General features: G+C 49.0%; 1 non-coding gene across 1 annotated transcript; it reads right to left on the bottom strand.

Moving 5' to 3' along the window:
- Positions 1–7,215: 7,215 nt before the first annotated feature.
- Positions 7,216–7,353, bottom strand: LOC114807696. The gene has a single exon (XR_003755771.1). It is a non-coding gene; the product is annotated as a small nucleolar RNA SNORA7 (small nucleolar RNA).
- Positions 7,354–22,278: the final 14,925 nt, after the last annotated feature.

Below are 22,278 nucleotides of genomic sequence, written 5' to 3'. Positions count from 1 at the left end.
TGTGGTATTTGTTAAGCGCTCACTCTGTGCAAAGCACTGTTCTAAGCGCTGGGGGATACAAGGTGATCGGTTTGTCCCACGTGGGGCTCACGGTTTTAATCCCCATTGGACAGATGAGGTCACTGAGGCACAGAGAAGTTAGGCGACTCGCCCAAGGTCACGCAGCTGACTAGCGGCGGAGCCGGGAGACTAGCGGCGGAGAAGGCGCTTAACATATACCAGCATTATTATTATTAATAATATAGCCTTAATTATATATTGAAGCAGCGTGGCTCAGCGGAAAGAGCGCGGGCTTGGGAGTCGGAGGTCACGGGTTCGAATCCCGGCTCTGCCACTTGTCAGCTGGGTGGCTGTGGGCAAGTCACTTCACTTCTCTGGGCCTCAGTTACCTCATCTGTAAAAAGGGGATGAAGACTGTGAGCCTCACGTGGCACAACCTGATGACCCTGTATCTCCCCCAGCGCTTAGAACAGTGCTCTGCACACAGTAAGCGCTTAACAGATACCAATATTATTATATGTTAATGTAATATATATATATTGCATTATATTATTGACAATAATGATGGTATTTGTTAAGCGCTTTCTACGTGCAGAGCATTCATTCATTCAATAGTATTTATTGACCGCTTACTATGTGCAGAGCACTGTACTAAGCATTTGGAATGTACAATTCGGCAACGGATGGAGACAGTCCCTGCCCATCGACGGGCTTACAGTCTAATCGGGGGAGACGGACGGACAAAAACAATAGCAATAAATAGAATCAGGGGGGTGTACATCTCATTAACACCGTTCTGAGCGCTGGGGTAGATACAGGGTAATCAGGTTGTCCCACGTGAAGCTCAGTGTTAATCCCCATTTTACAGATGAGGGAACTGAGGCACAGAGAAGTGAAGCGACTTGCCCACGGTCACACAGCTGACAAGCGGCAGAGCCGGGATTCGAACCCGTGACCTCTGACTCCCAAGCCCGGGATGAAGACTGTGAGCCCCACGGGGGACAGGCTGATCACCTTGTATCTCCCCGCAGCGCATAGAACAGCGCTTTGCACATAGTAAGCGCTTAACAAATATCACCATTATCATCTTCATCTTGGGCCTCTCTCCAATCAATCGGTGGTGTTTACTGAGCACTCGCTGTGTGCAGAGCACTGTACGAGCACTCGGGAGAGGGCAACAGAGTAGGTATAGACGATCTCTGCCCGCAAGGAGCTTACAGACTAGACGGGGAGACGGACAGATACGCACGTAAGTGGCAAGGGGCCGGGAGAGGGGTGAATATCAATGTGCTTAAGGAGAACGGACCCAAGATCACAGGCGACATCCACAGAGAGGAAGGCTGAGACTGGGAAGGCGTCTCGGAGGAGATCTGATTTTTAAAAAGGCTTTGAAGATGGGGCGAGGGGCTGCACGTTAGATACGGAGGGAGAGGGAGTTCCAAGCCGGATGGAGGACGTGGACAACGGGTCGGCGGCGAGAAAAACAAGACCGGGGTCCGGTGCGGAGGTCGGCGTTAGGGGAACGAAGGGCGCCCGTCGGGTGGTGGTAGGAGATCGGCCAAGTAAGGTGGAAGGGAGAGAGCCGAGCGAGTGCTTTTAAAGCCAACGGTAAGGAGTCTCTCCTTGACGTGGACAGGGATGGGCAGCCGCCGGAGGTTTTAGAGGAGATGGAGATGGAACGCTTTTCTAGAAAAATGATCTGGACCGGAGAGGGGAGAGACTGGAAGCACGGAGGTGGGCGAGGAGGCCGATTCAACTGCCAGGACGGGATATGAAAAGTGCTCGCGTCGGCAGAGGAGCGGATTGGATGGAGAAGAAGGCGAGGATTCTGGAGACGATGTGAAGACAGACCTTAGGATTTGGTGACTGACCCAATAAGCAGGTTGAAGCAGAGAATGGAGTCGAGGATAACGGCAAAGCTGGGGCTTACGAGATGAGGGGGATGGTAGTCTTGTCCACAGTGATGGGAGAGTCGGGGGGAGCAAAGGGCTTAGGAGAGGAGATGCCCATAAAGTAGCATGTTCGATTACAATACCTTCTTTTTCCCGTAGCACTTTTAATTGTCCCAGACCACTTTCACACCAATGATTTCATTTCATCTTCATGATGTCCTTGTGCGGAAAGAGGAAACCGGTATTATTTTTTTTCCTATATTATAGATGAGGAAACCAAGCTCCAGAGAGGTTAAATGAGTTGCCCAAGGACACAGAGCAGGCCAGGGGCAGAACCAGGACTGGAACCCAGATATTATTTAAATTATTATTAAAATTAAGTACCACTGTGCTAAGCGTTGAGGCGAATAAAATAAGCGCCTCTGACTCAGTCGAAGTGGGAGGAAGAGCAGGTCTTTTATCCGCATTTTACAGAGGAGGTAACTGAGGCACAGAGAAGTTAAACGTCTTGCCCGAGGTCACGGAGCAGGCTGGGATCGGGGGGCAGTGAGGAAACAGTAAGTAGGGATACGAGGGGCAGGGCCAAGGTGTCAGAGGATGTTCTGAGGAGAGGGGGACTTGGCTGGATAGTAGGGAATGTACTGGGGAGCAAGAGTTCAAGGGGATGGAGAAGAATAACAATAATAATAATGGTACTTGCTAAGCACTTACTATGCGCCAAGCATTGTACTAAGCGCTGGGGTAGATCCAAGATGGACAGGTCCCACGAGGGGCTCGCGTTCTAAATCGGAGAGAGAGAACAGGTACTTAATCCCCCATTTTGCAGATGAGGGAACCGAGGCACTAAGAAGTGAACTGACTTGCCCAAGGTCAGGCAGCAGGTAAGTGGCAGAGCCGGCATTAGAAACCAGGTCCTCCGCCTCCCGGGCCCGGGCTCGATCCACTAGGCTATGGCTGCTTCCCAGCTGGGAGAACAGAGGGAGGGGACGGAGCACTGGCCCTGCAAAAAAGTCTCAGTCGGGTGCCCAGGAAAAGCGGTCCGGGGCCCCGGATTTCAGGAAAGCCGCTTTGTCCGAACCCCCTTTGGCCCGGCACGCCCGAAAGCCTCGTCCCCAGAGGCCCCGTTCCTAGAAACCACCCGGTGGCCCGGCTCCGTGCCAATTCACCCGGCCTGTTTAGAGGGACTAGTCTGACCTGGAGTGAAGCAGAATGCCTTCCCTTGCCTTTTTTATTTTTTAATTTTCCCACAGAGCAAATACCAGGTCAGCTCAAACATCTGGGCAAGCAGGGATTGAGAAAGGAAAGGAGGAGTCGGAGGCGCTGGGAATGCTCTCTTCCGCGGCTGCGGACGCGTGTAGGAGCTGAAGTGGGCAGATTGGGCTGAAGCTCACTGAGAGGGAAGAGCTGTCACACTCACTTCAGTCCCCTGCCAATCATCAAGGCAGATGCCGGAGTCCAAGCCAGCAAACAATTTTGTCTACCTTCCCAGGGCGCTAATTAATTGGCTTGACTCTAAAGCCCCTCTTGTTATGACAGAGCTCAGGGGTGGGGAAGAGAAGCGGGAGGGACTTTCTTGCTAGGCAATAAAAATTCCATATAAATTAACAATTAGAAATAGAGACCCAAAAATGAAAGGCCAAAAGGAACCCAACAAAACATGAGCCCACCAAAAACGAGACAAATAGGAGGAAGGACAGTATTCAATCCCACATTTTGCGGATGAGGGAACTGAGGTAAGGAGAAGTTAAGTGACTTGCCCAAGGTGACACAACAGACAAGTGGTGGAGCCGGGATCAGAACCCAAGTCCTCTGATCCCCAAGCCCGGGCCCTTTCCACTAGACTGTGCCATCTCTCCCGTAAAAGTGGACCACGTTCTATTTTTTTTGCACACAGACTCACTTCCAGGGATACTCACCCAGTTCTCAGGAGCGAGCACTGTCTTCGAACCCAAAGAATGACCCTCTCTGTACATATCGAGAGAAGAGGAAGGTTTCCAGACGACATTTGGATCGCCGTGCCTAGCGGATGGAGCACGGCCCGGAAGTCAGAAGGACCGGGTTCTAATCCCAGCTCGGCCACTTGTCCGCTGTGTGACCTCGGGCCAGTCATTCACTTCCCCGGGCCTCAGTTCCCTCATCAGTAAAATGGGGATTAAGGCCGTGAGCCCCGTGTGGGACAGGGACTCGCCTGCGTCTACCCCAGCTCTTAGTCCAGGGCCCGGCACAGAGTCAGCACTTGAGAAATACCACGATTATTATTATTAGGTGAATCTGATCTTGGAGTGAGGATTCAGTTGTCCAACTGTCTTGCAGTGAGCAGAGGCAGAGCAGTCACAAGTCCCCAGGTCTGCCGCTGGGGATAGAGAGAGGCTACAAGCATCGTCCATCACTCTCTGCATTCCCGCCTCCCTGGCACGGAATATACGTCCAACTCAGCTCGGCGCAGCCTAAGGAAAAAAATAGGTCTCTGTGTTAGCAGATTAAAAGCCTTTTGAGGGAAATTTCCATCTCCTCGTAATCCGGGCGAAATGAGACGTTAGCCTCGTGGCATTTAAGTATTATTCCCTCCAGAATATCTATGTTCAAATGCCACTACATTGGACCCGCGCTGGCTAGGGATGAATTGCGAACTGCCGGGCTTGTTATTGCCATTTGAAAATAAATCCTCCTCCTGCTCTTTCCCTAAGCAGCGCTCATAAAAAATTCAATAAAATTAGGTTGGCAGGAGCAAGCACTTCCTCAGTAATGTGCTGCTGACACTGCAGCCTTCTCTGCTTTTTAACTTAGCACGGATCTTCCCCTGAATGTGTGGGGTTTACAGATGCTCAGTCAGGGTTTTAACTGAGAAACTAGGTTATCGAGTTCACAGGGACCTGCAGAATAAATCCTATTCCCATCCCTATACCTAGTCCCAGCTGGGGTGAATGGGAAGAGAGTATTTGAGATGAATCCGTTGCAATTTATTTGCAGTTGTTCAAGAGCATAATAGGTAACATCCACCCAGCACGTTTCGTTTCGAAAGACAGAATTTGTTACCATATATGAATCTACCTCACAACTAGACGCCGTCCCTCTCACCCAGAGTAGTGACGGTTTATCCCGCGGGGCGTGGAAGGGGATCCTGCCGGTATCGAGGAGCCGCATGGCCTAGTGGCAAGAGCACGGGCCCGGGAGTCAGAGGGCCCGGGTTCTAATCCCAGCCATTTGCCGGCTGTGTGACCTTGGGGAAGCCACTTGACTCCTCTGAACTTCAGTTCCCTCATCTGCAAAATGGGGAATTCAATACCTCTTCTACCCTCCTATTTCGATTGCGAGCCCCATGAGGGACCTGATTACCTTGGATCTACCCCGGCACTTAGTACAGTCCTCGGCACCTAGCAAGTGCTTAACAAATACCACTCATTATTATTTCAGAAATCAAGGAGTCGCGGTCGCAGGGAAAGGTGGAAGGTGCGGAACAGATCCTCAGATCAAGTGAGCCCCATGTCGGACCTGAAAATATTGCGTCTACCCCAGCGCTTAGTAAACGGTAAGGCTTAATGAATACCACGATCAGGATGATTATTATTACAGATCAAGACCCACCTGGAGGGATTAGGTCAGGGTGCCTTTTTCTTCTCCCAAAGGCAGATTCGAGATGAGTAAACGATGGATGAGGTGGAGAGTAGGGGAGGAAGGGGAGGATGGGCGGGGGGAAGAGGATGATGCGGGAGGAAGAGGAGGGTGGGGGAGGAAGAGGAGGACAAGAAGGACGAAGGAGGACAAGATGTTCTAAGGACAAGGGTTTCTATGAGACCGTGGGACACCTCAGATCTGTGGGACAAAACGGGAGATGCGATTCCAGAAAGCTGGAGACCTCAGATCTGTGGGACAACGGGAGATGCAACTCCAGAAAGCTTCTTAGGTGTCAATAAAACACTGCAGTTTGGGCTTTAATTCACTGGGCACTTTCCCCAAAGGGACAGCAGAGACCATTTAAACAACACTTGAAGAGTGCTGTATGCAAGCAGCGTAGCCTAGTGGCAAGTGTCCTGGCCTGGGAGCCAGAGGGCCTGGGTTCTAATTACATCTCTGCCACTTGTCTGCTGCGTGACCTTGGGCGAGATACGACTTCTCTTTGCCTCAGTTACCTCATCTGTAAAATGGGAATAAAGACTGTTCATCCCATGTGGGGCATGGACTGCGTCCAGCCTGATTATCTTGCATCTACCCCAGTGTTTCGTACGGTGCCTGGCACGTAGTAAGTGCTTAATAAATACCATGTCTGTAAATACAAATTCATTTGTATACATAAATATATTTACACATTCATTCCCTTCAAGGCCACGGTTTCTAGGCGGCTAGAAACTCTATTTACAATATGGAGCTTAAAAAGAATCTCTGCAGTATTTTCCACTTGGAAGACAGAGTGAGCCATTTTTAAACCAGAGTTTTCAGATTAAGATATGAAAATGAAAACTTCCCGAAGTCTAGTCAATTCAGAGGCAAATGTGTGTCGCCAGAATTTTGGATTTACTGTCTGTATCGTGAAACCCAACTTTCTTCTAATAATCTCAAACAAGGAAACCTGCAGTTTGGAAAGCAGTAAAAGAGCATCTGCAGGAACAGTAATTTTTAGCATTTCTATATTTTTGTCTTTTTGAGTGTGTGACTGTGTGTGTGTTCTGCCACAGGCAATTTTAGGAAGCGAAATGAATGAGGATTTTACTGCAGCCTGCATATTCTCTAAATTATGAGCTTCATCTTTTATGCGGAATTTTCTTAAACTCACCCAACCCTTTCCAAGAAGGAACTGAGCTATATTCGATATGAGAGCCTGAATTCACTTTAGCATGCCGGTTACAGTTTCCCTTTCTCTGACGATAAAGTACGGTATTTTAAAATGGAGAGGAATAGGGGTGGGGAAGGAGAGGAAAACCAGAGGGAGAGAAAATGGAAAGAGCAGGTGAGGAAGAGGAGGGAGACGGAGGGATGTTGGGACACACTGAAAACCGGGAAGCAGCGTAACCCAGTGGGTAGAACAAAGGCCCGGGATTCCGAGGACCCGGGTTCTAATTCCGGCTCTGCCACTCGTCCGCTGTGTGACCTTGGGCGAGTCACTTTTTCTGCTGTCGCGTCGTCTCCGGCCCCCAGAGACTCCGTGGACACATCTCTCCCACAACGCCCCACTTCCGTCCGCAATCGTTCTGGTAGTGGAACCCATAGAGTTTTCTTGGTAAAAATACAGAAGCGGTTTACCGTCGTCCTTCTTCCGTGCAGTAAACATGAGTCTCCACCCTCGACTCTCTCCCGCGCCGCCGCTGCCCGGCACGGGTGAGTTTTGCCTTGTAGCAGATTGCCTTCCGCTCGCTAGCCACTGCCCGAGCTCGGAATGGAAAGGGTAGGCCTCTGCCTGACTCTCCCTCCCGTAGCCGAGACTGGCAGAGTACTGGAAACTCTCCAGGTGTGATCCTGAGAGTGGCCTGCCTCCAGTTACCTCATCTGTAAAATGGGGAATGAGACCGTGAGCCCCATGTGGGACAGGGACTGTGTCCAACCTGATTAGCATGTACCTTCCCCCGTGCTTAGTACGATGCCTGGCGCGTTAAAAAAAAAAAATGGGCGAAATGTACTTCGATTTGGAGAAAAAGACAAAAGCTGGGAGGTGGAGCGGATTCCCAGTTTCCACACTTCCTTGCCAAATCAACTCAGGGAGGAAAGATTCAACTCGGGAATTCCTAACGAGTAGAACGCATATATGAATACTTTGTGGACTGGAGAAAACGCTCAACTTGGCAGAGGGCCCAAAAAGATGGCTAACGACCGGAAGTTATAACGGTTAACGAAGCCTCGGCCTGTGCCCTCCCCTATCCCCGCCTTCTCCGCCTACCAAGTGAAAGTACAGAAAACCATCCCTACCCAGAGTTTAAAGGGACACTGGACAGCAAGTAAGCAGCTTGCCCTCAGGGTTCGACAAACTCCTTCAGTTCAGTGCTCCCCAGTGTCTTGGCCAGCGGCACAGAGGAACTCACAAGCCACTCCACGGGAGTGGCAAGGCCTCGGTTTAAAGCTCACCATCGTCTTCGATTTCACTGACCACATACAACGAATTCTCTCCCCACGCATGGACGCGTGTCCAGCGCTTAGAAGAGTGCCTGGCACATAGTAAGCGCTTAACGATACCGTAATTATCATCATTATGTGTCACTGGACAGGCCACCAAAAACGAAGACAAGACCCCCCCTCCCCCCCCAAGCCCACTGTTAAATCCTCAGACACACTAAAAGGTAGTACTTGGTCAATCCTATTTATTGGTCAATCCTATTTATTGACTGCTTACTGCGTGCAGAGCACTGTACTAAGCGCTTGGGAGAGTACGGTACGACTGACTTGGTAGACACGTTCGCGGCCCACAACGGGCTTACACTTCTAGGGCCTAGCGGGCAGGGCACGTGTCTGTTTATTATATTGTACTCTCCCAAGCGCGGAGTACGGTGCTCTGCACACAGAAAGGGCTCCGTAAATACCATCGACCCACTGACTGGTAGTAATAGTAATTTATCTGAGTCTCTACTGAGTACGACGCACTGTGCTAAGCACGTGGGAATGCACACCGGAAGCACGAGACGTATTCCCTGACGGCAGAGAATTTACAATCCATTAGAGGCACGGATGCGAGATCATCCCCGCTCTGCCGCTTCCCAGCTTTGGACAAGTCACTTAACTTCTCTGGGCCTCAGTTACCTCATCTGTAAAATGGGGATCGAGACTGTGAGCCTCACGTGGGACAACCCGATGACCCTGTATCTACCCCAGCGCTTAGAACAGTGCTCTGCACATAGTAAGCGCTTAACAAATACCAACATCATCTAGGAAAATAGCTGTCCGCCCTCTTTCGTGAAAGGAGGATATGTGAGGGATTCCCGCAGATCCCACAGAGGAGGGTTAAAAATCCAAACAGATCGGACAGCGCCCAATCCGGGCTCGGGAGGGAGGGCAGCGTCGATACGGCTGAGGTCCCCAGACCTCTTTCAGCTTTCTCTATTAGCTCTAGAGGAGTTACTTGATGGATGGAGGGAAGCTTATCCTCTCTAACCTAACTTTCAAGCCAATACGTGCTCATTATTTCCTGCCGAGAGTAATTAGGGCGAGATTCAAGTGTCTCGGCTCTCCCCGTAGTGCCTTACGGACTTATAAGGGTGAGGATGAGCACATTCGACGCCCGACGATCCAAATGCAGTACATTCGTAAAAGGCAGCCTGTGAGAAAAGGTGTTTTCCCGGGTAACCCTTCCAAAGTTTTCCACGAAAGTAGGTCCGGCCGTCTTTGAAAAGTTTCTCCGAGTCTGTACCGCAAAGCGTGAAGTTGCTGCTTGGCTTCGAAATGACAACTGGCTCTTTCTTAGCGTCCTGTAGGTAGGCTATCGAGTACAAATGGGATTTATTAAAACCCACAGCACACCGCCCCACAACCCCTGTCCTCTTTCGTCCCCGTTGCCTGATTTTCTCGTTCAGCCGTTAAAGTTATTTGCAGAAATTCCCAAGCAGCCCTGTTCAATACGGTAAACTCTGATCATACAGCTCTCCTTTTTAACGTCTGCTGGCTCTTCCCCAAGTACCCATTCACGCGGTAGCATTTATTGAGCGCTTACTACGTGCAGAGCACTGTACTAAGCACTCGGAATGTACAATTCGGCAAGTAGGGCCCAATAACACTCTGCATGGCGTAGCGGATAGGGCGCGGGCCTGGGCGTCGGAAGGATCCGGGTTCTAACCCCGGCTCCTCCACTCGTCTGCTGTGTGACCTTGGGCAAGTCACTTCCCTTCTCTGTGCCTCGCTCACCTCGTCTGTAAAATGGGGATTGAGACTTTGAGCCCCACAGGGGACAGGGACTCTGTCCAACTCGATTTGCTTGTATCCTCCGCAGTGCTTAGTGCCGTGCCCAGCCCACGGTAAGAGCTGAACCAATACCATCATGATTATTATTATTCTGCCTTCAGTAGAAATAATAATAATGATTACGGTATTGCCCAGTTCCGACATTTAACTCCCTCCTCAAACCCCCATCCCTTCGCCTCCCTCGCCTCTTGCCCCTAATGACCTGGATACCTACTTTATTGAGAAAATCGAAACCGTCGGGCATGATCTCTAAAATCTCCCCTAACTCCTCTCCAGTCCCTCCCTCCCTCCTTCAATTCTCCCATCTTTCCCTGCAGTATCTCAAGAGGAGATCTCCTGCCTTCTCTCAAAACCCACTCCCCCTCCACCCCAGCCCTTCGCACCTCGTCCAAGCGCTCGCCCCCTCCCTTCTTCCCTCCCTGACCACCATCTTCAACCGCTTCCCCACTGTTTTCAAACAGGCTCATGTCTCCCTTATCCTCAAAAAAGACCCCTCCCCTTGACCCCACGGGTCTATCCACCGGGCCACGCAGGGAATGTGTCTGTTATATTGTCCTCTCCCAAGCGTTCAGTACAGTCCTCCGCACACAGGAAGCGCTCCGAAGATACGGCTGTACGCCAAGCTCCGCTCCAAACACTGGGGTATCTACAAGGTTCTCAGTTTGGACGCACCATCTAGACATCATAAAAGGCTGAGGATGAGAATGACTGTCCAAAATCCAGGGTACAGCCACGTCACCCGTGTGCTCGCCATTCAGTTCTGCCGGAGCGTCGATGCCATTCGAAGCACTAACAGAGTCCGCAGGGCTCCTTTCTCCCGCAATAAGCAGCTGCAGATGCCACCTCTGTTCTTCAAAGTGCCGGAGCCCGCCGACGGTGAAGGCGCGGGATTCTTCCGCCTCCCAAAGGTCATTCGACCGCTGGAAACTCACCCGAGACTCTCAACCATTCCCCAGTGTGTCTCCCGGGATCACATCTCCTCCCTTCGCTCCCCTTTCATTCTCCTTTCTCAATCGGAGATTGGAAGCTGTCGACTTTAAGAGGTTATAAATAGCCCGATAGAGAAAGCTTCTCGTGTTCAAAATTAACATCATCCTAATGGCAGTTAAATGCGTATTAAAGCCCGTTGAAAACTTCAGAAGCCGTCACCCACACAAACCCCCTACACACACGAAAATATCTCTCGCTTTGAGACGAAATGACAGCCGCCTCAGTCGTGCTTATGTCGAAAGACATTTTCTTGGCAAATATTCTTAGTCTCTATCCCATAAGACTGCCTCTTTTGATTTTATTCTTATGGTACCTATCAAGCAAATACTAGGTGCCAAGCACTGGGCTGAGCAACGTAAGCCACGAGAGGCAAGGAGGTAAAAGAGTACGTGCACGACGTGGCCACGGCTTTGAGTCCCTCGTTGGCCTTTCGGCCACACACACCCTCACAGGCGAATTTCACCGTCAGCGGTTTCTCTCTGAGTATGGAGGCCATGTACACAACCACCCACCTACACACACACACGCACGATCCGATCGGCAACAGTCCTTGTCTCACGTGGGGTTTCCAATCTAAGAGCTAGGGCGTGCAGGGACCTTATCCTCATTTCACAGATGAAAAGAACTGGGATTTAGAGAGGTTACGTGACTTGCCCAAGGTCACACAGCCGGCCAGAAGAAGCAGAGTTGAGAGCAGAACCCGGAACTAGCCGCAGTTCCTGTAGTATGAAGTTCGGCCACCCCGAACACGTGTGCCGAGGGGGCGACCGTCTCCCCTGCTAAGCGCCTTGAGGGCAGGGGTTACGTGTTCTGACGCTATCGACCGTCTAGTGGAACGAGCCGGGGCCCGGGAGTCAGAGGACCTGTGTTCTAATCCCGGCTCCACCATTCGCCGGCTGGGTGACCTCGGCCAAGTCACCTAACTTCACCGGGCCTCCTCATCTGCAAAATGGAGACCGACAGCCGTTCTCCCGCCTACTGAGACTGGAAACCCTACGTGGCATCTGATGAGCTCGTATCTACCCTCGGGCACAGGACAGTGCTTGGCACCTAGTAAGCACTTAAATGTCACAACGGTTACCTTTAACGGGACTGCGAGTGCTCTGCACACGATAGTCGCTCAATGGATCTGATTGATCCCAATTCCCAGTCCCACACCCTTTCCACCAGACTACACTCTGGCTTACGAATGCTTAGCCAGATGGAACAAAATGGACGGAGATTCCCACCTGGGCAATTGAGAGACATGGCTGCTTTCCTTGCCCGTTCCCAGAGGTGTTTATTGAGAGTTCTTTGTGAGATACTGAGCTGCCTGGCATCTGAAAGAAAATAAAGTCAAAGCCGTTTCTCAAAGAGGGAAGGGCTTTCCCAATTTGCCAAATTACACGGCTCCAAACGTTTTTTCTGCCCCTACGTGCAGAACAGTGGAATGGGAAGGGTTTTTTTAATGGTATCTGCTAAGGACCCGTTACGTGCCAGGCACCGTACTGAACGCTGGGGCAGGTACAAGCTAATCAGGTTGGACACAGTCCATGTCCCACACGGGGCTCACTGAAATAATCCCTCCGGGAGCTACCCAGCCTGTTTCGGGTGTCCCCAAGGACAATCGGGAGGTTCCAGGAGGAAATTAAAAAATGGGTAACCCCACACCACCTAACGCTTAATCAGTACTACGGCAACTATCGCTACCCACCATGCTACAGGACCCTCCTACCCAGCCATTCCATTGGCTGGAATGACAAAACGGCACTTCAACACAGTGTCTACATGTCAGCAAACAAACATCTCAACGGGAAGCAGCCTCGCCATATGACAGAATACCAAATTTAAAAATCCTCTCCCCGGAAAGATTTTGCAGCGAAATCTGGTTCGACCGCGAAGACTTCGCCGCTCGGTCCCACGTGCACCATTTTATTCTCTTGCCAAAGAGCTCGCTCACTGCCTTGTGAAGGGGGCAGAAGTGATTCTGCGCCTCCCTGTTGATTTACTATTTAATGCCTCAATCAACACTTTGACATCATTAAAGCGACTGGCTTCCTTCCTGTCATTTGTTAGTGTTTCGAAACGATGACAGATCTCAAACATATGCCGTACGAAAACAAGGATGAAATCAAGGCAGGCAGGGAGTGTGTCTGTTGAGTGTTAGATTGTACTTTCCCAAGTGCTCAGCACAGTGCTCCGCACACAGCACTCAATCGATACAATTGACTGAGTGGGGGTCTTGTCTGGGGACCAGTTCTCTCCTGCCTGGAACTCACCCAGGGGAGCAAGCGTAAGTTCGAACATGCACAGATCGGGATTCGGGGTACGGCGCTCGCGGTATTTGTGTCAAACGCCGTTCTAAGCGCTGGGTGGACGCAAGCTGGTTAGGTTGGACGCCGTCCCTGTCCTAGATGGGGCTCACGGTCTTAATAATAATGTTGGTATTTGTTAAGCGCTTACTATGTGCCCAGCACTGTTCTAAGCGCTGGGGTAGACATAGGGGAATCAGGTTGTCCCACGTGGGGCTCACAGTCTTAATCCCCATTTTACAGATGAGGGAACTGAGGCACAGAGAAGTTAAGTGACTTGCCCACAGTCACACAGCCGACAAGTGGCAGAGCTGGGATTCGAACTCATGAGCCCTGACTCCAAAGCCCGTGCTCTTTCCACTGAGCCAGGCTGCTTCTCTGCCTCTGTCTGTCTTGATACCCATTTGCCAGATGAGGGAACCGAGGCACAGAGAAGTTGAGAGACTTGCCAAGGTCACACAGCAGACAAGTGGCCGGGCCGGGATTAGAACCCAGGGTCCTTCTGACTCCCGCGCCCGGGCTCGATCCCCTAGGCCACACCGCTTCTCAAACACTGAGGGTTTTGAGCCGGTCTGCTCCCCGGGAGGATGTGTGGAGGTGCCGGACGAATGGGTGCCCGGTATCTTCGAATGCCACGGGGGCCCACCCTCGGTCCGCTCTGACGTCAGAAGAAGGCAAACTGCAAGAGCACTGTACGATCAGAGTATGCGAAATGCCGTTAGAGGGTCGGGTCAGGGGTACGCCCGACCCAACGTAATTTTTCTGATCGTGCAGGGGGCGATCTAAGAATGCATCAGAGACCTATCTGTGAATTTATCCAAAAGCTTTTGCCGGCACAACTTCCCGGGGTAACAAATTCCTCCGGGAAAGACGCCCTTTCGAGCTTCAACAGGTGGCCTCGGGCTTTGTCCTGCCCACATCCCTCAGGGCTTGGTGACGTTTTAACTGTGGGCCTTGTGATCATCTCCAAGGCGTGCTGTGGATTCTCCCTTCCGCACTGAATCCTGTATTTTGATTCCCCGTCTGCTGTGTGCCCGCGGGCAAGCTACTTAACTGCTCTACGCCCCGTTTCTTCAGCGATCGGTCGTATTTATCGGGCACCGGGTGCAGAGCACCGTATCGAGTGCTTGAGAGCATAGGATGAAGTCGGTAGATCCGCTCCCTGCCCACAAGGAGTCATCTGTAAAATGGGAATGAAATACCTGTTCTATCTCCCCCTTAGATTGTGAAGCCCGTGTGGGACACGGCCCTTATCTTGTTGCTAGCCCGGCACTTAATATAGCGCTTGGCAGATAGTGAGCACTCAAATACAATAATCATCATCAATTAATCATTTTTACTCATTCGGGATCGTTCATTTAAATTGCCAGAGAAAGGATCTCTTTCTCAGAGAAAGGTAAAGTTTAAGACATAGGCAGGACCGAGTGGCAAGACCACAGGGTCGGGAGTCAGAGAACGTGGGTTCTAATCCTGGCTCTGCCACTTGTCTGCGATGTGACCCTGGGCAAGTCACTTCACTTCTTAGTGCCTCAGTTACCTCATCTGTAAAATGGGGATTAACACCGTGAGCCCCACATGGGACAGAGACTGTGCCCAACCTGATTACCTTGCAACCACCCCAGGGCTTAGAACAGTGCTTGGTACACGTCTCGCGCTGTCGAGTCGTCCCCGACCCAAAGCGGCACCACGGACACGTCCCTCCCAGAACGCCCCACCTCCATCTGCAAACGTTCTGGTAATGTATCCATTTGGCACATAGTAAGCATTTAATACCGTTACTATTATTACTAATCCAAAGTTTGGGAAACTATACAAAATTACATACGAACAACACCTCCCTCGGGGAGCATTCCCCAATTAATTTTCACCACCCCGAAGGTCGTATCAACCCCGACTACCCTTAGCCCTTATGCGTATATCGATTCATGTCCACTATTTGCCTCATCACTTATTCATCTGTTCATCTTTCCCTACTCCCGCTACTTTCGCTTGCTCCCTGATGCCTGCTCGGTTTCCACTCTTGGAAAATAATTTGTTTGCTACGCGTGCCGTACGGACTCGATACTATTAATCGATCGCTAAGTCCTAAGGGTTACCCCGGTCAACCAATCATATCTCGCTCCTTACTAAATTCAAGGCTAAGAATTTAACGGAATCTAATCGGCAAGAGTCCTCGACACACCTGGGTTCCAGTAATATTCACTAAGGCCAGAACTGATTCGTTTGAGCAACGGGGAAATAGTAAATGTGCAATCTTCAAGCAAGTGCCGAATATCCTGCTCAAAAGGAGTGGCTAATTCACCTCTTGTGAGAGAACTGGAAGTTGTAATCAAGTCCCCGGATAATCTTAGATCTACCACGGCAAGTTAAGTGGGGGTTTTTTTCTTAAAAAAAATCTCAATTTTTTAAAAAAAGATTGAATTTCAATCTAAAAATTAATGGCTACCTTAATGCCCGGTCCCAGCCACGTTTCCCTTCTAACCAAAGAAGATTTGTAGGCGAGTAATTTGTGACTGTAATATCCTCTAGACCCTGAGCTCTCTGAGGGCAGGGAAGGAGTCTGCCAACTCTGTTGTACTCTCCCAACGGTAAATGCTCGATAAATACCATTGGTCAATTACAGTTCAGATCGATTTGCCTCGGGAATTTCCGTCCTGGCTGAACTCCTCCAACTGGCCCAAGAATTCAACTGATGAGACTGGCTCCCCAGCCTCCTGTATCGAGCAGCGGGGTTTGGAGGGTGCGGGGTGGAGGAAACGCAGAGTCACGAAGTTCTCTCGTCGGTCGGTTCCCGGGGCAGGCTGAGGTGGGATGTACGCCTCTCACAGATTGTCGCACCCTCGCGGTCCAAAATCCATTAAGAGTAGTCAGGTAGGTCCTGGGCCTCCTCCTTGTCCCACGTGGAACCACTGTTCAAATGGAACCTTCCTCCCGGGAACCGTCAGCTGGGAAAAATCCCGGGTTCTGGTACAGGCACTGGTTAGTCTTCCTTCCCAACGGATATGCAATTATTCATTCATTCATTCAATAGTATTTATTGAGCGCTTACTATGTGCTACGCGCTTGGAATGTACAAGTCGGCAACAGATAGAGACAGTCCCTGCCCTGTGAGGGGCTCACGGTCTAATCGGGGGAGACGGGCAGACAAGAACGATGGCGATAAACAGAGTCGAGGGGAAGAACATCTCATAAAAACAATGGCAACTCAATAGAATCAGGGTGATGTACATCCCATTAAATAAAATCAACAAAATAAATAGGGTGATAAAGATATATACAGTTGAGCGGACGAGTACCTCAACCAGTCAGCCTCCACGTCCTCAGCGATCTCCAGTGCTGGAAGTAAACTGGAACGAGGCAGAACTCCCCTCTCCTAGAAGAAAAAGTCCTGGAACAGGAGGACGGGGAAGGAAGGGTCTCCACCCAGACGAAGCAGCATGGCGTAGTGGATAGAGCACGGTCGGGGGAGTCAGGACGTCACGGGTTCTAATCCCGGCCCCGCCACTTGTCTGCTGGGTGACCTTGGGCGAGTCACTTCACGTCTCTGGGCCTCGGTTACCTCATCCGGGAAATGGAGATCGAGGCCGTGAACCCCACACGGGACCAGGACTTTGCCTGTATCCACCCCAGTGCCTCGCACACGGTGGACGCCGAATACCTTAGAGAAGCGGCGTGGCTCAGTGGAAAGAGCCCGGGCTTGGGAGGCAGAGGTCATGGGTTCGAATCCCGGCTCTGCCACTTGGCAGCTGTGTGACTGTGGGCAAGTCACTTCACTTCTCTGGGCCGCAGTTACCTCGTCTGTAAAATGGGGATTAAGACTGTGAGCCTCACGTGGGACAAGCTGATGACCCCGTATCTCCCCCAGAGCTTAGAGCAGTGCTCTGCACATAGTAAGCGCTTAACAAATACCATCGTCATCACCTTTATAATTATTATACGCAGCTCGGGCTAGCGACCACACGGCCCCACCTCTCCCATTTTACTGCGCCTTAAGGCCCGCGTTTGTGCGTACATCTGAGCGTGTGCGCCGCTGAGTGGTGGACACGGCTCCTCACAACGCCCCACTCCATCTGCAACCATTCCGGTAGCGTATCCACAGAATTTTGTTCCGTGCAGTACACCGTGACACTGCTGCCCAGCGCAGGTGCGTTTCGACTTGTAGCAGATTATCCTCCTCTTGCTAGCCAAGCTAGGAATGGAACGGACAGGCCTCTGCTCGACTCTCCCTCCCGTAGTTGAGACTGGTAGAGTGCTGGAAACTCTCCAGGTGCGACCCTGCGAGGGGAATACGCGTGTGCGCGTACGTGCACACGCACACGCCTTCAACGGTGGCAACCTCTGAATGCAGAAACAGAGCAAAACTGTGCCCATCAGAAGAAAACTCAGAATTGACTTTCCGAACTCTAAGAGAGACCATTTTCGCTTCTAAACTGAAATGAGAAAACTAATCAAAATCATAGCTGGGTTAATTCTGGGCTTATTTTTCTTATGCACTTTGCGGCGCTAAAATAATTCCCTCTCACAGCACCGAATGAAAGACCGTGCCAGTAAATTCTAAATCTCGTTGCCAGACCCGTTCCGGTTAGCTAGAAATTTCATCAGAAGAGCTTCGGTGATTCACTTGCCTTCTTGTCCCGGGAAGTTGTCCACGGAAATCAATAAGGAGTCTGAAGTCTTGGGTGTCACCACCCTTCCAGGGCACCGAATGGGGATTAAGATGGAAGTTGGAAGGATGGGATGGGGAGTCAGAAAACCCGGGTTCTAGCCCCAACTCTGCCACTGGCCTTCTCCGAACCTCATAATAATATTAGTGGTATTTGTTAAGCGCTCACTATGGGCCGAGCACTGTTGTAGATACAAGGTAATCGGGTCGCCCCAAGTGGGGCTCATAGTCTTAATTCCCATTTTACAGATGAGGTAACCGAGGCACAGAGAAGTTGAGTGGCTTGCCCAAGGTCACACAGCAGACAAGTGGCGGAGCCAGGATTAGAAGCCACGCCCTCTGACTCCCTAGCCCGGGCTCTTTCCACTAAGCCACGCTGCTTCTCCGTAACGTAGGGATGAAATTCCTACTGGCCTTGCCTTTTAGATTGCGAGGCCCACGTGACACAGGAGCTGTGTCTGAATTGATTATTTCGCACTATTATTATTGTGTTTGTTAAGCGCTTACTATGTGGTAAGTGCTGTTTTAGGCGCTGGGAGAGACACGAGTCCCTATTCCACGTGGGGTTCGTCGGATAAGCGGGAGGGAGAACAGACAGTGAAGAATCCCCGTTTCACAGATGAGGAAACTGTGGCACAGAGAATAAGTGACTTACCCAGGGTCGCACGGCAGGCAACCAGTTGAGCATCGATTTGATAATAATAATAATGTTGGTGTTTGTTAAGCGCTTACTCTGTGCCGAGCACTGTTCTAAGCGCTGGGGTAGATACAGGGTCATCGGGTTGTCCCACGTGAGGCTCCCAGTTAATCCCCATTTTACAGATGAGGTAACTGAGGCCCAGAGAAGTTAAATGACTCGCCCACGGTCACACAGCTGACAAGGGGCAGAGCCGGGAGCCGAACCCAGGACCTCTGACTCCGAAGCCCAGGCTCTTTCCACTGAGCCACGCTGCTTCTCAGCCACCCAAGCGGTTAGCAAAGAGCTTCAGCACGTAGCCAACAATTAGTAAATACCACTTATCTTGGGCAACTTACCTGTCTGGTAGGGCACTGGGACAGAATGATTAATTCGCTAGTCAATTTTGAAGTCTCGTAGGCTTACTTAAGTCATATTCACAAGACTTTACCATCAGATTCTCCTCGGCCGGGACTGGAATTCTTCCCAGTAAAATTGGTCGCATCTCTCTTTTCCTATGATCTATTTGGTGTACGGTTGCTCGTCAAGAAGCATCTTTCTCAGATGAACAGGCTTTCTAACTTGACATCAGAAGTGAAATCCAATTGACTTTTTGCCTCTGACCGGCATAGAAATCATATAAGTAAAATGCAATGGTCAAAGAATTTATTTTATGTCCAAATCAAAAAAAACCAAAAAAAAACCAATGAAAATTTCTACAATCTCGTATTATACAGAAAGCAATACAAAACATTAACTTATAAAAACAGTCTTTTTAAACAGGTCATTTCAAAGGTCACATTCACAACAGATGCCGATGCCTTTATCTCTTCCTGAAGTGAGGTATATATGCACATCATTTCTCCCGTAAACCTGAGCGGATTTCTTGTCGTACAGACATAAAAAATACAAACAGATGTGCGGTAATAAAAGTACAGTGCATCCCTGCTGTTGAGGATGGTTTGAGATAGTTCCCCCTACAAGTTCTTTTAATCACTCTAGTATATAGGGAAAAGCTGTTACCTATATATTTCAGGTCGGTTTCTATAGATGACTGGTAAAGAATGGAACGTATGTATAGCGAGAGAGATACCATAGATACTAACGGGTTTTTCAATGCACCCGGCTTTATGCTGGGCCGACAAGCCTGTGCGGAAAAACCCCACAAATACAAAACGACGATAAAATGACTGCCGCCCATCGAAAGCATCCGGGAGATCGAAGAAACCCAGGCTAACGAAGGGGTGATCAAGTTGGAAGCATTGTTTTCACCACTTAGTAAAAAGAATAAAACTTGTTTTTTCCAGGACAGTATCTGCCCTAACACTGGTTAGGCAAAGGCTAAACGAACCTATTCTCCCTCTGCAATCAATGGGCATTGATGCACTTAGGTGTGACGTGCACGTTTGGAGGAGAAAAGGGGCGCCGCACGGTTTAAGACCACGGTGGTGTCCTTTACTATTTACTATTTACTTCAAAATAGCGACTCCAATGGCAGAAAATCCTTTTTTTTTTTTTTTTAACCTCCCCAAATGAAGGAAAGCAACATCCGCTTTGCAGTCGACCGTGTCTAGATCGATTCATTTTAAATACGTTTTTCAAGTGGAGTTACAGTCCAAATCTTGCTCGCCTTTATACAGTCAGCAAAAGAAACTAGAGGGCAATCAAGATTTCGACTAATCCTTCGAAGGGAAGTTTACCTTTAGCTAATGATCCCACATCCACAGGTACCATTTTGGCCATTACGTCTCCCCTCCCTTTCAATCCCACCTTCTTCCAACTATCTGCCAGTTGAAAAATGCTCATGATTTACTCAAACCCTAAAAATTAGGGATTTGGCCGGAATGCATTTTCTTACTGCCTTGTTTTAGTGAAAGAAACAAAACATCGGATGCCAAACAAAACCCAACACATCCACGAGAGAAATTCGGAATGCCACTATTCACATCTCTGAAAGCACTACACTTGCAGCAGTTTACCCACACCTGATACCTAAACGTCCAAATTTGAGTTTTCTCCATGCAACAGGTGAATGATATTTGTTCTCTTTATGTACAGTTCCTGCTAAACATTTGCCAGATTAATTTGTTTGTTTTTTTTTTTAATTTATATTGACATTTTGCAAATGCCAGTGGTGAAGTTAGTGAGGGAGGTGAGGGGAGGTGGGGAAAGAGGATAAGGGAGTGGAAGGCATATTAACTCCATCTGACATTCTCGTAGTCAAAGGGGTATATCAATATCATTTGTTTTATACTCTTAGCTGCAGTATTTGCATGGCAATAAAGATACTGGTAAATTGTTCTATCATGATTTTACAAGACTTTTGGAGAATAAACTTCCAGCCTGCAGAATCTTAGTTCGCTTTTTTTGCTTTTATTACAAGCATATAATATTAATTGGCAAAACACTGAATACAAGCTTCACTATCATAAAAATCAAAACATTAAGCAATATTCCAAAAGGGTTTTGTTTTGTTTGCTTTTGACAGAAACTAGCCACCAGTATTACAGAAACTACACAGCAACACAAAGCATAAAAATGTAAACTTTCAAACGAAACCAAGTATTTGTATAATTGTATAGTATACTGGAATCATGTCAGTAACTCCGAATATCGAGGGTAAAGGCTTAGCAGTGGGCTGGCTTATTTTCCGGTGTGTCTCTAACTTGAGAAATTGCTTTCTTCGCGCCCATCTTTCAACAGTAAGCTTGGGCATGAATGAAATCAAGGTAATAATAAGAATACGTAATTCCCCCTGCCTTCCTTTTACCAAAAGGTGCTTGCATTTTCCTTTTAGGGATTTTTTTTAACCAAAATAAAGTGAGTGGAGTTCTAAGTCAATCTCATCCAATTAGCTAGTGGTCTCTGCACTTTGTACCCAAAGGGAGAAAAAAAAAATGAAGGCTTTTTTTTCCCCCGAATCATAGTCAAATGAAGCTATAAATTAGAGGAAGGGTTCCAAACCCTCCCCAATTTCCTGAATTTTAAAGCAGAGAAACACTGGCATGTTATGCTAAGGTCACCTGTGAGGTGTTGGAATCGAAGCAATTACCTGAAGAATTAGAGAAATGAAATAGCTCAACTGTACGTTTTACAGAAAAATCCCCATTTCTTTTAACAGACTATTATTACAAATTCATCCAAGTCTGCTCTGCTGATGTATTAAACTGGTTGGCTTGCTCCTATAACATTTACCTAAATGATAAATTTAAAGTCACCGTAAAATAAGCTCTACCATTACGCTTATCCTCCATTAGAAAAGAAAACAGTCCGACGAATCTCTAGATTTTGCCGTTACAGAAGACGAGAGAGCCAGAGACGCATTCCGAGGCTCAGCCTACTGGAAGAGTAGCATCGTCATATTTGTAGTCCGATATTTTACACGGTCCCCTATTCCTAGAGGTTGTAGCAACATGTATACTATTGCACAACGGATGAGAAATACATACTCCCAAGTCAGATGGCACACAGAGATACCAGACGCAACAACGGCATAAAACCAGGTCAGGATAGGCTCCGAGTCTTGCGGATTGCTTTCCCGTTTTACATTTAAGATGTCTTGCCAGATCATTTATTTTTAAATATTGCTGACAGGTAGTTCTTGCACACACACGCAAAATTTAAACCTGAAAACTTCACTCGATAAAAATGGGAAAAAAGAAGACTCCCAAACATCTCAAAGTACATTTCTTTTTTAAAAAAATCCCACCTACGTTTCCTTTCCATTCTGCAGTGAGTCGATGCCCCGTTACGATTTAAACCTACGTCTAATAAATGCATCTTTCAAACCTATTGCACAAAAGCATAAGTGATGCCTTTTTATCCATATGAAAAACAAACAAAAAGCTACTCAGTAAAAGGAAGAAGCTTGTAAAACATTTCACAATT

Source organism: Ornithorhynchus anatinus, chromosome X3 (assembly GCF_004115215.2).
Source record: "Ornithorhynchus anatinus isolate Pmale09 chromosome X3, mOrnAna1.pri.v4, whole genome shotgun sequence".
NCBI classification, from domain to species: Eukaryota; Metazoa; Chordata; class Mammalia; order Monotremata; family Ornithorhynchidae; genus Ornithorhynchus; species Ornithorhynchus anatinus.
This window is presented reverse-complemented; position numbering and strand designations above follow the sequence as displayed.